The sequence below is a fragment of the Lethenteron reissneri genome, chromosome 32 (genome assembly GCF_015708825.2).
Source record: "Lethenteron reissneri isolate LAM-NWPU_2019-01 chromosome 32, ASM1570882v1, whole genome shotgun sequence".
Classification (NCBI taxonomy): domain Eukaryota; kingdom Metazoa; phylum Chordata; class Hyperoartia; order Petromyzontiformes; family Petromyzontidae; genus Lethenteron; species Lethenteron reissneri.
This window is the reverse complement of record NC_083810.1, coordinates 3,370,582-3,384,493: the sequence shown is the minus strand read 5'-3', so window position 1 is coordinate 3,384,493 and position 13,912 is coordinate 3,370,582.

Sequence of the window (13,912 nt, the reverse complement as noted above, 5' to 3'; positions counted from 1 at the left end):
TCTTGGGGTCATAGGCAGCATTCCTCCTCCTCCAAACACGGCGAGTTGAGTTGATGCCAAAGAGCTCCATTTTGGTCTCATCTGACCACAACACTTTCACCCAGTTGTGCTCTGAATCATTCAGATGTTCATTGGCAAAACTTCAGACGGGCATCTATATGTGCTTTCTTGAGCAGGGGGACCTTGCGGGCGCTGCAGGATCTCAGTCCTTCACGGCGTAGTGTGTTACCAACTGTTTTCTTGGTGACTATGGTCCCAGCTGCCTTGAAATCATTGACAAGATCCTCCTGTGTAGTTCTGGGCTGATTCCTCACTGTTCTCATGATAATTGCAACTCCACGAGGTGAGATCTTGCATGGAGCCCCAGGCCGAGGGATATTTACAGTTCTTTTGTGTTTCTTCCATTTGCGAATAATCGCACGAACTGTTGTCACCTTCTCACCAAGCTGCTTGGCGATGGTCTTGTAGCCAATTCCAGCCTTGTATAGGTCTTCAATCTTGTCCCTGACATCCTTGGAGAGCTCTTTGGTCTTGGCCATGGTGGAGAGTTTGGAATCTGATTGATTGATTGCTTCTGTGAACAGGTGTCTTTTATACAGGTAACGAGCTGAGATTAGGAGCACACTCTTAAAGGGAGTGCTCCTAATCTCAGCTTGTTACCTGTATAAAAGACACCTGGGAGCCAGAAATCTTTCTGTATGAGAGGGGGTCAAATACTTATTTCCCTCATTAAAATGCAAATCAATTTATAAAATGTTTGACATGCGTTTTTCTGGATTTTGTTGTTGTTATTCTGTCTGTCACTGTTCAAATAAACCTACCATTAAATTATAGACTGATCATTTCTTTGTCAGTGGGCAAACGTACAAAATCAGCAGGGGATCAAATACTTTTTTCCCTCACTGTACACGGCCGAGCACACACGGCCTGGCTATGTATGTACCGGGCAAGACTTGTGCTTTGTCGGTTGCATCTCCCTTCGAGTGCAGTCTTCCTCGCGGTGGCCCACGGGTCCGAACACTTCGCTGGCACCAGAGGTGCTGGGTTATATTTTAATTTTTAACCACGCTTCATTAGATTGGGTTCTCAAGTGCAATGCATTGGTGGTGTCAGCCCAGTCACCAATGACTGCACAAAAAGACCCCCCCACCCACCATAATACTACATTTGGTTTTTCATCTAATTTGGCCAAATTTCATATTTGATAATGAAACACATCGGCTTGACTGTCATGTGGAAGTGCGTGTCCCCTGGTGTGAGGATGTCGTTCATTGACGCCTTCTTCCATGGGCTGTTCTCCGACACGGGGCGATGCACTCTGCCAGAGTTCCAAGCAGATACATTGTCTCGTGACCTGACGCCGATAGCACAATTCAAATTTAATTGGAGCAGAGTTTTCAAACTGTTACAGGGTTACCGCTGTAACATCAAATAACCATGAGCGTCATTGTGAAGACAACAAGGAACAACGTAGTTTTCCTTCACATAACTGTCCTTCCATATAAAAACTAAAGTATATTTTACACATCCCATCAGCCACATGGCCTGGGAGTGCAGAAGTATTGGTTCAACACAAGAACAACTCTGGACCATTTTCAGTCTCATCAACAGTCAGGCTTGCTTGAACCAATGCTGGTGAAACTGCCTGTTGTTACTGCTTTAGATTGGCCAGTGTGAATCCGGGCAGAGTAAACATATTTGGGTGGTTTGATGTGTGGAATTATTATTGTAACGGCAGTATGATTATTATTCTACAGAATAGACACACCTCTACAGCTGTAGGCACTGATGATTGTAGAGGTGGATGCAAGTGCTGAGTTCTGCGCTTTTGTGCACAATTTTATGATAGGGTTATAAGATTCTGCTTATGTTTGGTTTGTATTTCTGTAGCTTCGTAACGCTTCGATGCTACTTGAAACTCAATAAAATGGCGCTTTACACACTTCATGCACGCACTTACCCCCCCCCCCCCCCCCCCCGTATAGCCTTATCAGACTGTTGGGAGCAAGTGCTGTTAGTGAGAACCTTTCAAGGCGGCACGGCACACAATGGGGTGGGTAGACAGCACCACGCCTGGCCGCCCTTGTCTCCACAGTGGTAATGTTCATACATAGCACCAGGTACTCATTTTGGGCTGAATCGACCTACGGGAGGCCCAGCATAATACTCATACAACCACAAACAGTTTAACCTGCGTAAAGTCACAAAATCATTAACACTTATGTATGATTACATCAGCCATAACGACGTAAGCACAGTCCTATGGCCAGTGCATACGCGTATGTGAAGGTGTAACTTGTGTTTATAAAAAAAATACACTTTAACGTTACCACAAATTTAGTTGTTATGGCCTGATGAGGCTGGTTGTAATTCTAGATTTGAAGCTTTCGTGACTGCAAGGATTCATATTCTTAAGTTTTTTTTCGGTAAAGTCACGTAGGTAAAAAATACAAGTAAAAATTTAAATTAATAGAAACAAAATAAAATAATAAATCACGACGTTTCGGAGGCAACACAAGTCTCCGTCATCAGGTGGGACCGTCATAGCTAGATTTACTGTATCAAGTGGGGCAAAAAGTTCCAAGATACAAGTTCTTAAATACAAGTTAAGGGGGGGGGAGGAGGTGGGGAATGAGCTTATCTGAGTGTGGTAGCCAATTAATGGAACGTATGGGGGGGGGTGCTAAAAGAGAACAACATGTGCACATGTTAAAGGTGCACCTGCTAGAAGCGAGCGAGCGACACTGCGTATGTTGTTTAACCCAGTGTTGGTGACAGCCCAAATACAAAAAAGGAGAGTACTGTTAAACGCTGTGGATGTTAACACTCGGTGAAGTAGAATAGTACCTGTCAAATAAGATGGTCCAAAAATGTGTAGTTAAATCTTTTTTGCATGGTTAATAACATCTTTCCAATGATTACTCAGTTTGTACCCATCATCATGGTCGAAATTATGTCTGTGTTTGTATATCTGGATGGCTTCGTGTACAAACCTTTAATGGTAGCCAGAGGGTTTGCAGAGCACCTTGGTCTCGGAAAAAACAATATCATGAGAACCCACAGCGTTGTAGCAATGATCGGCAACGGCGGAATACTCAATTTTTCCGTGTTTCAGATCTGACTTGTGCTCGCGGACACGATCAGAGACATGACGTTTCGTTTGCCCAATGTAACAATCACCACAGCTGCAACTCAGTTTATAGACTCCAGGGTATTGCAAGTCAGGGATGACATCCATTACAGATGGAATTAGATCACGGATTTTATGTACTGTACTGAATCGGACTTGGATCTTATGTTTGTTTAGAATTTTGGAGATCTTTTTGGTCACGCCTGCTATATATGGTAACGTGATAGTTTTGATCGGAGTTTCAAGTGGCTGTTTCTGTAAGGTGGGAGAAACAGTTTGGCGGATGGTGCGGTCAGAGTATCCGTTCATCCTAAGGGCCCGATGTACATGTCTTAATTCATTGGCCAGGTGGTGTTGGTCAGAAATGCCATGAGCTCTCTGGTATAGCGTTTTGATGAGAGAATTCTTTTGAGATGGGTGGTGGTGGGAGTCAGGTTTCAAGTAGAAATCTGTGTGGGTAGCTTTCCTGTAGACAGAATGTCCCAATGATCCGTCAGGTCTCCTCTCAAACAGAATATCTAAGAATGGTAGTTTGCCATCTTTCTCCACTTCCATGGTGAATGTGATGGATGGGTGTCTGGAATTGATGTGGTCCAAGAAGTGGTTCAATGCTGGGAGGCCATGTGGCCAAATGACAAAAGTGTCATCCACATACCTCTTCCATAAGGAAGGACGTAGGGTGGATGTCTGGATGGCGTCTGATTGTAATTACCGGTGAAATGTCACGGTACTCGAATTGTAAATGTTGTGGGTTTACTCTCCAACACACCGTGCTGAACTCGTAACGAATTTGTATGTTTTGTTTACGTGACAAACCTTACTAATTGACTGTGTCGGGTGGTGGCGGTTTTAATGGTGTCAACCCCCAATGCTTTCAAATGTGTGGCTGTCCTCACACTTATTCTTTGGTTCTTTCGGTAAAGTCACGTATAAAGATAAAATGATAAATTAAATAATAGCATACTACGACGTTTTGATTGCAACACAAGCAATCTTCATCAGGTATAAAAGAAATAGCAACAGAAATCTAACCAGAAAACTATAGACAGGCTTACAAGCAGACAGACATCACAAAGACACACAGAGAGAGAGGACACGTATCAGCACAAAGAGAGAGAGGTCGTTTCTGTGACGAGGCCTTAAATATAGAGAGGGGACGGGGGCGGAGAGAGGGAGGGGGCAGAGAAAAAATTAGTTTGTTGATTGTGAGCCTAGCATAAGGGGTGCCTCATGCCAGGGCAGTTTCCTCACGAGGTGATTTTGTGCCAACAGTCAATGGACGGGTTCCATGGTCGCAACGATTTGACAAAAAAATTGAAGGTGATGGAAAAAAAAATCCGTATGTTTATTCGGCAATTTCCTTTTTATGCAAACAAAAAGAGCAACCCAAAGGGATTGAGTAATGGAGAATATGCACTGCATTCCTCTGTAATGTTCTTACCTGTACTTTTTGTTGTTGCTGTCATGTAAGTTATGTTAAGTTGTATTTCAATAAAACACACCGTAATGTGCAATATTGGTGCTCACTTTTCATCGCAAAAGACAGACAAAGCTGGTGGTGTTTTCTCATAATAAGTACAAAGCTCACATTTATGGAAAACATGATATCGCGGAAGTTGAAACAATTTTTTAAGTTTCTTAAATCCTCCACCGCTCCACCCGTCAGTCAGTATACATGAGATTGTTCTGTCAGTCTCGCAATGGCTAATATATTTTTTTATTTACTTATTGGGCGGGCAGGGTGGCACAATCCTAACGCTAGAGCATCATAGCAAGAAACCCCTGAGTTCAAGTCCTGACTTGGACGCCTTTTCGTGCTGCAAGGGTTTCCTTCATTGTTCTCCGGGTTCCTCTCAGACCAACTGAGTTAACACTTCCCATTTGTCCATAAGAGAGGTTTTTTGGGTAAGATCGCGTAAATATAAATTGTGTCATAATTGGTTCTTTACCCTTCTATCTGGCAACAAAACTGACACCTTTTTACAAGGAGTCATGTTTGCATAGACCGCAATACCTGCAGTCATAAATACAAACAAAAGACATAACTCTGATAATGTGCACTGTCCTTGAAGTTGATTGGTCCACACCCGAGACAGCTTTCCTTAGAGCCTAGTCTCACATGGGTTGGACCAGAATACGCCAAAAGGCGCACGAGTCATTATCAGAGTTATGTCTTTTGTTTGTATTTATGACTGCAGGTATTGCGGTCTATGCAAACATGACTCCTTGTAAAAAGGTGTCAGTTTTGTTGCCAGATAGAAGGGTAAAGAACCAATTATCATATTTTTACTGGCAAATGAGGTCCCCATAGTATAAATTGTGTCGTTAAACCCGTCACTACCCTCCACAGCTTTCTATACGTAATAACCAGGCAACAGTCTACATTATAGACTGCCAGTACACTCACTCCGATGAGAACCACGCTACAGTCTACATTAGTGTTTTTTTATGTTTATTTATTTAATTAGTATAATGTTTATTTTTATTCTTATTTTTCTATCGACGTGAATTTGCCGAAAGAACCAAGAACATGAATTCGTTACTAGTTCAGCACACCGGTGTGTTGGAGAGTAAACCCACACCATTTACAATTCGAGTAATTACAACCAATCTCATCAGGTGACAGCCACAACTCTGGCTGTCACCACAACTCTGGCTGTTGCCTGATGAGGCTGGTTGTAATTACCGGCGAAACTTCGTACTCGAGTTATAAATGTTGTGGGTTTACTCTCTAACCCACTGGTGTGCTGAACTAGTAACGAATTGGCATATTTTGTTTACGTGACAAACCTTAGTAAGTGGCTCTGTCGCATGGTGGCGGGTTTAATGACTCGTTTATATTTACGCAATTTAACTAAAAAAATCCTCTATCATGGATAATGTTGGTCGTGAAAGTCTACTCGGTGTTAAACTGACTTTCCGATTGACTCAATGAGCCTCTTTGCTTGCCTTCGTAGATGACACTCCTAAGCCAGGAAAGCAACGTTAAGTTTTGCCATGATTTCACACAGTGTAGTACATTCACAACTGAGTATGACCACCCATGATTATGTACGGTGTTTCTTTTGATAGGGGAGGTTCCGTGATGTAATGGTTGGCTCGCTGTGACTTGCAATCCAGCAGTCGTCGGTTTGATTCTATTTCCCGGCGTGGCAGTTGAAACAACGTCTGTCTACCCCAGCCGAATCGTGGGTGCACCAGAGTTCGTCGATCCACAGGTCACGTGCGGTGGGGTAAAGCGTGGGTACTCTCACCTCTTCTGACACTCTTGGTCAGCTTGGAAGAGTAGACTAAATTATCCTCCAGAGCTCAGTCATCGTTTGAGGCGTTTCCACCAAGGAGCGGTGTGAGCCATCATCTGCGGGGTTGTACCTTTTCCCGTTGCGGTGTGTTTGGGGTTACGAAGTCAGACCGTGCCCTCCGGTAATTACCTGCAGACGATGCAGGGTGCCGCAGGGATTGAACTGTCCACTCGCTGCAAATTGGCCTCGCGACATGCGTGCTGACCGACAGGGTTTACCATGCTCAGTGGCCCAAATGCGACGTGGCAGAGGGAATGGGTCGCAGGTAACAAAGTGTGATCCCACGTGTTAGATTGCTCACGCAACGTCAGCGTTTTTCTCTGGAACGCAAGGTCGACTGGGGCGGTGTACGGAGAACTCGGACGAGAAATAATTTAATGTTTTTCGAGGGTGGGCTTTTATGGGACAAAAAGGCAGATGGCTAAGTAATGTCTGCAATTTAGTTTATATTTACTGCGTGAAGGTGTAGGCATTTTGCCATCACCTTGAGACGAAATTCCGAGACAACGGAGGCTTTAATCAAAAAAGGGGTTGCATGCAAATATTTCTGAGAACTGTTGGCACACTTCACAAACCACAGTCTGTCTGACGTTCTTCCTTTCAAAGTTTGTCCTCAAGCAAACCCAGGTGCACCCAATGAATTCCCAATGGATGCTGTAGATCACTCGGCTACCGGGCAAGGAGCGAGAGAGAAAGGGAGAGGCAAGCGATAGAGACAGACAGACAACGATGAAGAGTACGTTCGGAAGCCGAGAGAGCTTGGCGAGGGTTCAGCAGATCTCGGGGCACATTGTTCACTCGAAATTTTTTTTATCTTAAAATTAGATCAAATGTGTATTTCTTCTCTTTAAACATATTTGCTGAAGACTCGGCTTTAGGTAGGCGTTGAAGTAAGTGCTACAATTACGTTAATTTGTTTAATCAGTTAAATTTATATTTTTTCTATTTCAACTTTATTTCATTAGTATCGTTTACAATCGTGGAGTCTTTAATGACATTAAATTTGCACCTTTCGTACCATCCAGGGACACACGAAAGTCGCAATATAGAGTTTCCAGCATTGTATGTCATCATCAGCAGCAGCCATTATCTGTTCACTGTTGGATGAAAGCCTCCCAAGATTTGTCTCCATCCCTCACGATTCCGCTAAGCCACAATCCACCTCGTTCCCGCACACGTCGATCTTACGCCTCCATTATCGCCACGGTGACGAGATGTTAACTACCTCGCCTGGTATACAAGAGATCGTGAGTTCAACCCCGATTCTGCTGCCTGTATATTTGGAGTTTGCATGTTCTTCCCGTGGTCACATGGATTTTTCTCCGGGTCCTCTGGTTTTTACCTCCACATTTAGAAACAAGCGTGTAGAGTATTTGGCTGCTATAAATTTCCACGTGATAAGCCATTTCGTTGAGCTATCATTTGTGGCGAGTTCGCTTCTGAAAAAGAGCCATATAGCTCAGTGGGCCTTACTTGGTAAAATAAAAATTGTTAAATAGTATCTCTGCAGTGACAATCCTCCTGAGGCACATTCCCTCCTCTGGCTGCCATTCCCCTCACCAGTCGTATCCATCTTTCCTTCTCAAAGTGTTCCCTGCCAAAGCCCATTTAACGTTTCATGACAGTAAATGCGATTTCTCTAAACGTGTTTGTTCCCCAATTCGTGACATCTTTTCTCCATCTCTGCATTCTCCTTGTGGCAGACACCACAGCTTTTTTTCGATGTTCTTTGTCCGTATCCACGTCATAGCAAGAGATACGCACAGATTGAAATTGGCTGTGTTGGGTGGTGGCGGGTTTTAACGACACATTTCTATATTTACGTGATCTAAACCAAAAACCTCTATTATGGATATTGGTCCACGAAAGCCTACATTACATTGATCTGCTGCTTTTCATAAAGCACTCCACCCTGTTCTCGCTCGCCTCTTTATTTCCTCTGAACGCGGCTCGCATTCACAAAGTGCCCGAGATAAAAAATACTCTACCGTCTTTCTCAGTTGCGTCTCACCAACGAGCGATTTCTCTTGTTCAGCCAATTTGTTGCCAATGTGTGAACCAAGCTAATTAGTGGCAAAACAAAGACAGTTCACAGAAAACGTCTCGTTCAGATGAGAGGAGAGTTGAGACTGATTTGAGGCAAGATATTTACATTCCTAGAGGGACAATTCGATTAAATGGGTGCTACCAACATAAAATAATAATCAGATGAAGAGCGCTGTAATTCCAGCGCACGAATAAGGGTATATTGCTACTATAATGAGCCAAGAATGTATGTTTGTGTGTAACGCGCGTGACGTCACTCCACATGCCGCACCCCTGTTATTAATATTCATGAGCGGGGGGATTTTTACAATCACGCAGAAGAAGGTCGAGTGGAAATATATATTTTCGCAAATTCGCTTTAAGTTTCACGTTTCTTTATTGAAAGTGAATCTAATAAAAAAATTCTACGCAGCAACAAAGTGGATTTGGTGTCTTTATTTCAAAAGGTAAGTCTAATTTATGCTTCTACATTATGGTAAAATAGACATTTCTCGGTGATTTTCCAAGATATTTTATCGATTTCCAATTTATTTCTACCCCAGCGACAGAAAGCCGAAAAGAATAAAGTATCAGAGCAGTGAATTTGAACAAATTCAAGGTCAGTTATATACAGTGCTACAGTGACATGAAGTCAGGTGTTTTCTGACGTAGTTTTGTGCAAGAATAACTGCCATTAATACAGTGCTACAGTGAACGGCAGTGAAGTGTTTGATGACGTACGTTTGTGCAAGTTTCACTGCCATTAAATTGACACAAGATACAATTATACTCTGCAAAATTTTTCGTAAATGTTACAGCTTCCGTCCGAGGACGGGCAAAAGGCTAGTTAATTATGAGGGATGTATTCCTGATTTTCAGAAACCAATGAATATTAGTTGCATAAAATGACTGAATAACTTTAAAAAAGATGACTACAAAGCAAAAGGCAAAGATAAATATAAGAATCAAATTCATTGTTATAGTAATTTGCATTTGACTATTATAATTTTATTTTGTATTTCTTTCATGGAGCACTGCAAAAATGCTCCCATCTGTAATCGGGATGTTAAATACACTTTGACCTAATTTTCGGAAGATGCTTGTAGGGTGATATCAAACCTAAAATAAGTCTAATTTGAAGCGGGTTTTCACTCGAATTTCACGTGAAAAAGTGAAAAACATAAAACCCATCCTAGTGGATAAAAAAAAATCAGACTTGGCTCTGAGATGTGGTCTAGGGATGTGCTCTTTCTCACGAGTGTCTCTCATGAACCGAGCTGACTTGCCAAAAGCGTTTCCTTAAACAAACCCAGCAAACACCTGTGCTTGCAGTCTTCAACACACGAGGACGAGCCTGGGAGCTGCACACATCAACAATTGTTTGGAATCGTTCTTTAACAATTATACACATGAACAGGAGCACGTGTCAAACAAACCTGCAGTGGCGGCTCCTGCAAAATCTCTCAGGGGGGGCAAATGTCTGGATGATTGATAAGGATAAGGTCCACTCATGCAATGAATAAATTAACAACTTAAGCATGTAAAGGCAACTTCACTTCTTTAATATTAATGAAAAATAAAGTGACTCTTACAATACATCTTGTTTGTTTATATACTCACTATTAAAACAAACCACTCAAGTGTATTTTATTAAAGATTCCACTAGGTGGCGATAAATTATATTGTTGGATGAAACGTGCTTACGTATGATGACGTTAGCACGTATGATGACGTAAGCACGTTAGTGCATGCCCTCCCGGAAGCCATAGAGAATGCATTGCAGCGCCCCCGTTAAAAAAAAACATCTTTGAATGTAAGTCTATGGGGCCACTCGGGGCGATTCTCAGCCGGAGTGAAATCGCCCAAAAAGAGGCGGTACTCCACAGAACGTGACATGACGCTGATTGGACTATATCCAGAGGCTGACAGTGACGGCTAGCATGACTCTGTGGTTGAATGACATTGGTGGTGCGTCGCCCAATCGCCCTAATGAAGAAACCGCCCCTGCAAACCTGTCCAAGTTTTGACAAACAGGGGGGGAGGGGAGGGAATAGGGGGTACAGAAAAATCAAACCTCAAAGCAATCAGCCTCACACAGCAATAGGAGTAGTCGCTCCACATGGCCAAAGTGATACACAATGTAAAGTTAGTCAAAAAGTCAATGCCAGCATGCGGTGCTGCTAAACCTTGTTCCTGGCCGTAAGACATTAGTTCCAATTCCACATTGGAACTGGACAAACGTCCCTATGTAGGACGACAGAAGTTGGGCAATTTGTTGGCACCAGTTCTGGCTGCCTTCCCGCTTGTCTTTGGTTCCCCGTGCCCTTGTGTAAAATCTGTGAGTGTTTTTTGAGACACAATTTGCAACTAATAATGCTAAGTTAAAATTTGTTTTTTATGACGGAGGTCAGTCTCCTTACGAGGTTATGATGTTATCAACCCTGGAGGGATGATTCCCGATTGCAATGAGAACTCAAAAGCTTTCCATTCTGAGTTGAGTGGTTTACAATCAGCATCACCCAGCCATACGATGAGCCAAATCATCACAGACATGGTCATTCATCACAGCTCATCAAGGGCCAATAATATGACCGACTTTTATCACCTATAATTATACAGGAGCTCAAAGGTCGTTAAAATAATTATCTAAGATAATTATGAAGAAACTTTCGTAATTAATGTGTAAGGCATTGGATACTAGTCTAAGGTTTAGGATTTTTCGGGCCAATTTTGGTTTTTATGTTATTTTACGTTTCAGATTTTTGGAGTAAATGTACAAAATGTTATAATTGACAATGTAATATAAAAAATAAACACTAATTTGTCCAGTAACAATGATTTTAATGTAAAACAATTACATTGTGTTCACAATTCAGAGTATTGGTTATTTCGGTAAAGCCACGTCGATCGAAAATAAAAAATAAAATAAAAATAATAAATTGAAAATAATAAAAGCAAAAAACCCACGACGTTTCGCTTGCAAAACAAGCGGTCTTCATCAGGCGGAGAAAAAAAAGGGGGCAAGCCTAAAAATTAAACTGCTTATAAGGGCTTCCAAAGTGAGTGGGCGGGGGACGAGATGAGAGAAGGAGGGCTGCGTGGCGCAAACAGCATGGGCGGGGCAGCCAGTCAGCCAGTGCCAATGTCGGAGTAAACTGGGGGAGATGGGAGCAGGATAGATGCACGGCGTAAGTCAGCCAGTGCTAATGTAGGAGTAGACAATGGGGGGAGGAAGGGGGTTAGAGATAGGGGGAGAGAGGGGGGGGGTGTAGATGGGGGGGGGGGGCATTGCACCTCGTTATACACATCTACACTTCTGACGGTAGAGGTTGACAAGAAAACACAAATCAAGTCATGACCCAAAGTGGTTGATGACATATTTCCAATGATTGCTGAGTTTAAAACCGTCGTCTCGGTTGAAATTGTGTCTGTGTCTGTATATATGGATGGCTGCGTGAACGAATCTGAGCCAGCTGTATTAAAGTAATTATCAGCCATGGCAAAAGTATTGGTCTTGCCATGTTTCAGATCTGCCTTATGTTCACGAACATGGTCCGAGACATGTCGTTTAGTTTCCCCAATGTAACTGCTGCTGCAGATATAGCTTAGTTTGTAGACGCCGGCATATTGCATGTCAGGAATCTTGTCCTTTACAGATGGGATCAGATCACGAATTTTATGCACTGTGTTAAATCGGACCTGGATCTTGCGTTTGTTCAAGATTTTGGAAATATTTTTAGTTATCCCTGCTATGTAAGGCAAGGTGATGGTTTTGATTGGATCTTCAAAATTTCACAATTCAGGTTACCTGGTTTGTGGAGTTCGTGGTGTCCTCTCTCCCCACCCCCAACCTTTCTCCATCACCCCCTCTCACCTCCACGAACCCTTCTCTAAATAGCCCACACGGCGACATGGGGTATGGGGGCTTGTGTGTGTATGTACATGTGTGCATGCGGGTGTAGTGGAGTGGTTATCGCGCTGCGCTACGAACTCGGAGACATGAATTCAAACCCCGCTCATGGCCACCAACACCAGTGATGATTATCTGAACCGGTCCTGGGCCTCAGCCTCAAATGAGTACCTGGTATGGTGTGTCAAATAATCGCACCTGGGGAGACAAAGGCGGCCGGGCGTGGTGCTGGCCACCCCCCCCCCCCCCCCATCGTGTACCGTGCTGGCCTTCATAGGTCCTCGCAAACAGCACTTGCCCCAATAGTCTGTTAAGGCAATACGGGGGGGGGGGGGGGGGATTTTTGTCTTTGTCTTTTGCATGCAGGTGTCTACACGTGTACATGAGCACGTGTCCATGTGTGCGTGGATGTTTTTGCGTGAATGTGGACAGCACCGCTGCAGTGTCACATGATCCAATTATGCCAATACTGTACTGTATAATATTCAAACTAAGTAATTGGGAAAGCAAAAAGTTGATCCAATTCTGAACTATAAATATGGAGTTATTTCAGTATGCCATCAAATGCGTACACTCTACCTTTTGGCACTCACTAAACATAGCCATGGATCATTGCCTGAAGGCTATTTTAATATCGAATGGATATGGCTCCATCTAAATTTTCTATGGGTAAAACTCATTGTGTAATGACCAGTGTTCTGCCTCACGGCAGGTGTTTTGCTCAATGCGGGAGTGGGGGTGTGAGTACACAGGAATTTCCTGTTTTGAGGGTGAGTTTGGTCACGTGAACAGGAAGTTACTATTTGACAGTCTTTCAACCACGAGGCTGGGGTTCCGCCATTGCACAGAATTCAAGATGGCGGCAAACATCGCGTCTCAGTGAAGCCAGCTGTAATTGTCCATTGTGGGACTTTAAGAAGCATTGTCTGTAAGTTCATTTATGTTCTTATAATACTGGCAATGCTGTTATAATGTTAGAATGACCTTTACAATGCTGTACATGCCTTTATAATGCTGTAAAATTGTTATGATAAATACGAGGCCTAGTTAACTACGAAGCCTGCAACTTGCCTTATTTTGAATGTTACTTGTAATCGAATAAGTCGAGTCAAACTTGTACCCAAATAACTATATTGCGATCTTGAGAGCAAGGATGAAAAAATGTATCATCCACAGTTAAGTGTTATATGCAGTGCGGTACATTTGGGGTGCAGTGTGATGAATACACGATGTGCCTTTATGTAACACAGTAGCTTATGCTCTTGTATAGCTATTCAGTGGTAATGTAGGTGCCTGGTCCATCCAGGATCTATTGTTGAGAAACATGTTATCTAAGGCAATGTTATGATGCTGTGGTGTTCATTCATTGTGTTGGTGATTCCGGATATTAACAGATGCTGTATCTGTGCTGTTTTCTTACCAGTTTTACCTCGTTCAATTCAATAAATGACGTTTGGAGTCGGATGTTCTCTGAGGGTTTATTGGCTCTGAGGGTTTATTGGACGCGAAGTTAACTACTCGGATAGCGGTGCAACGCAGCGCACA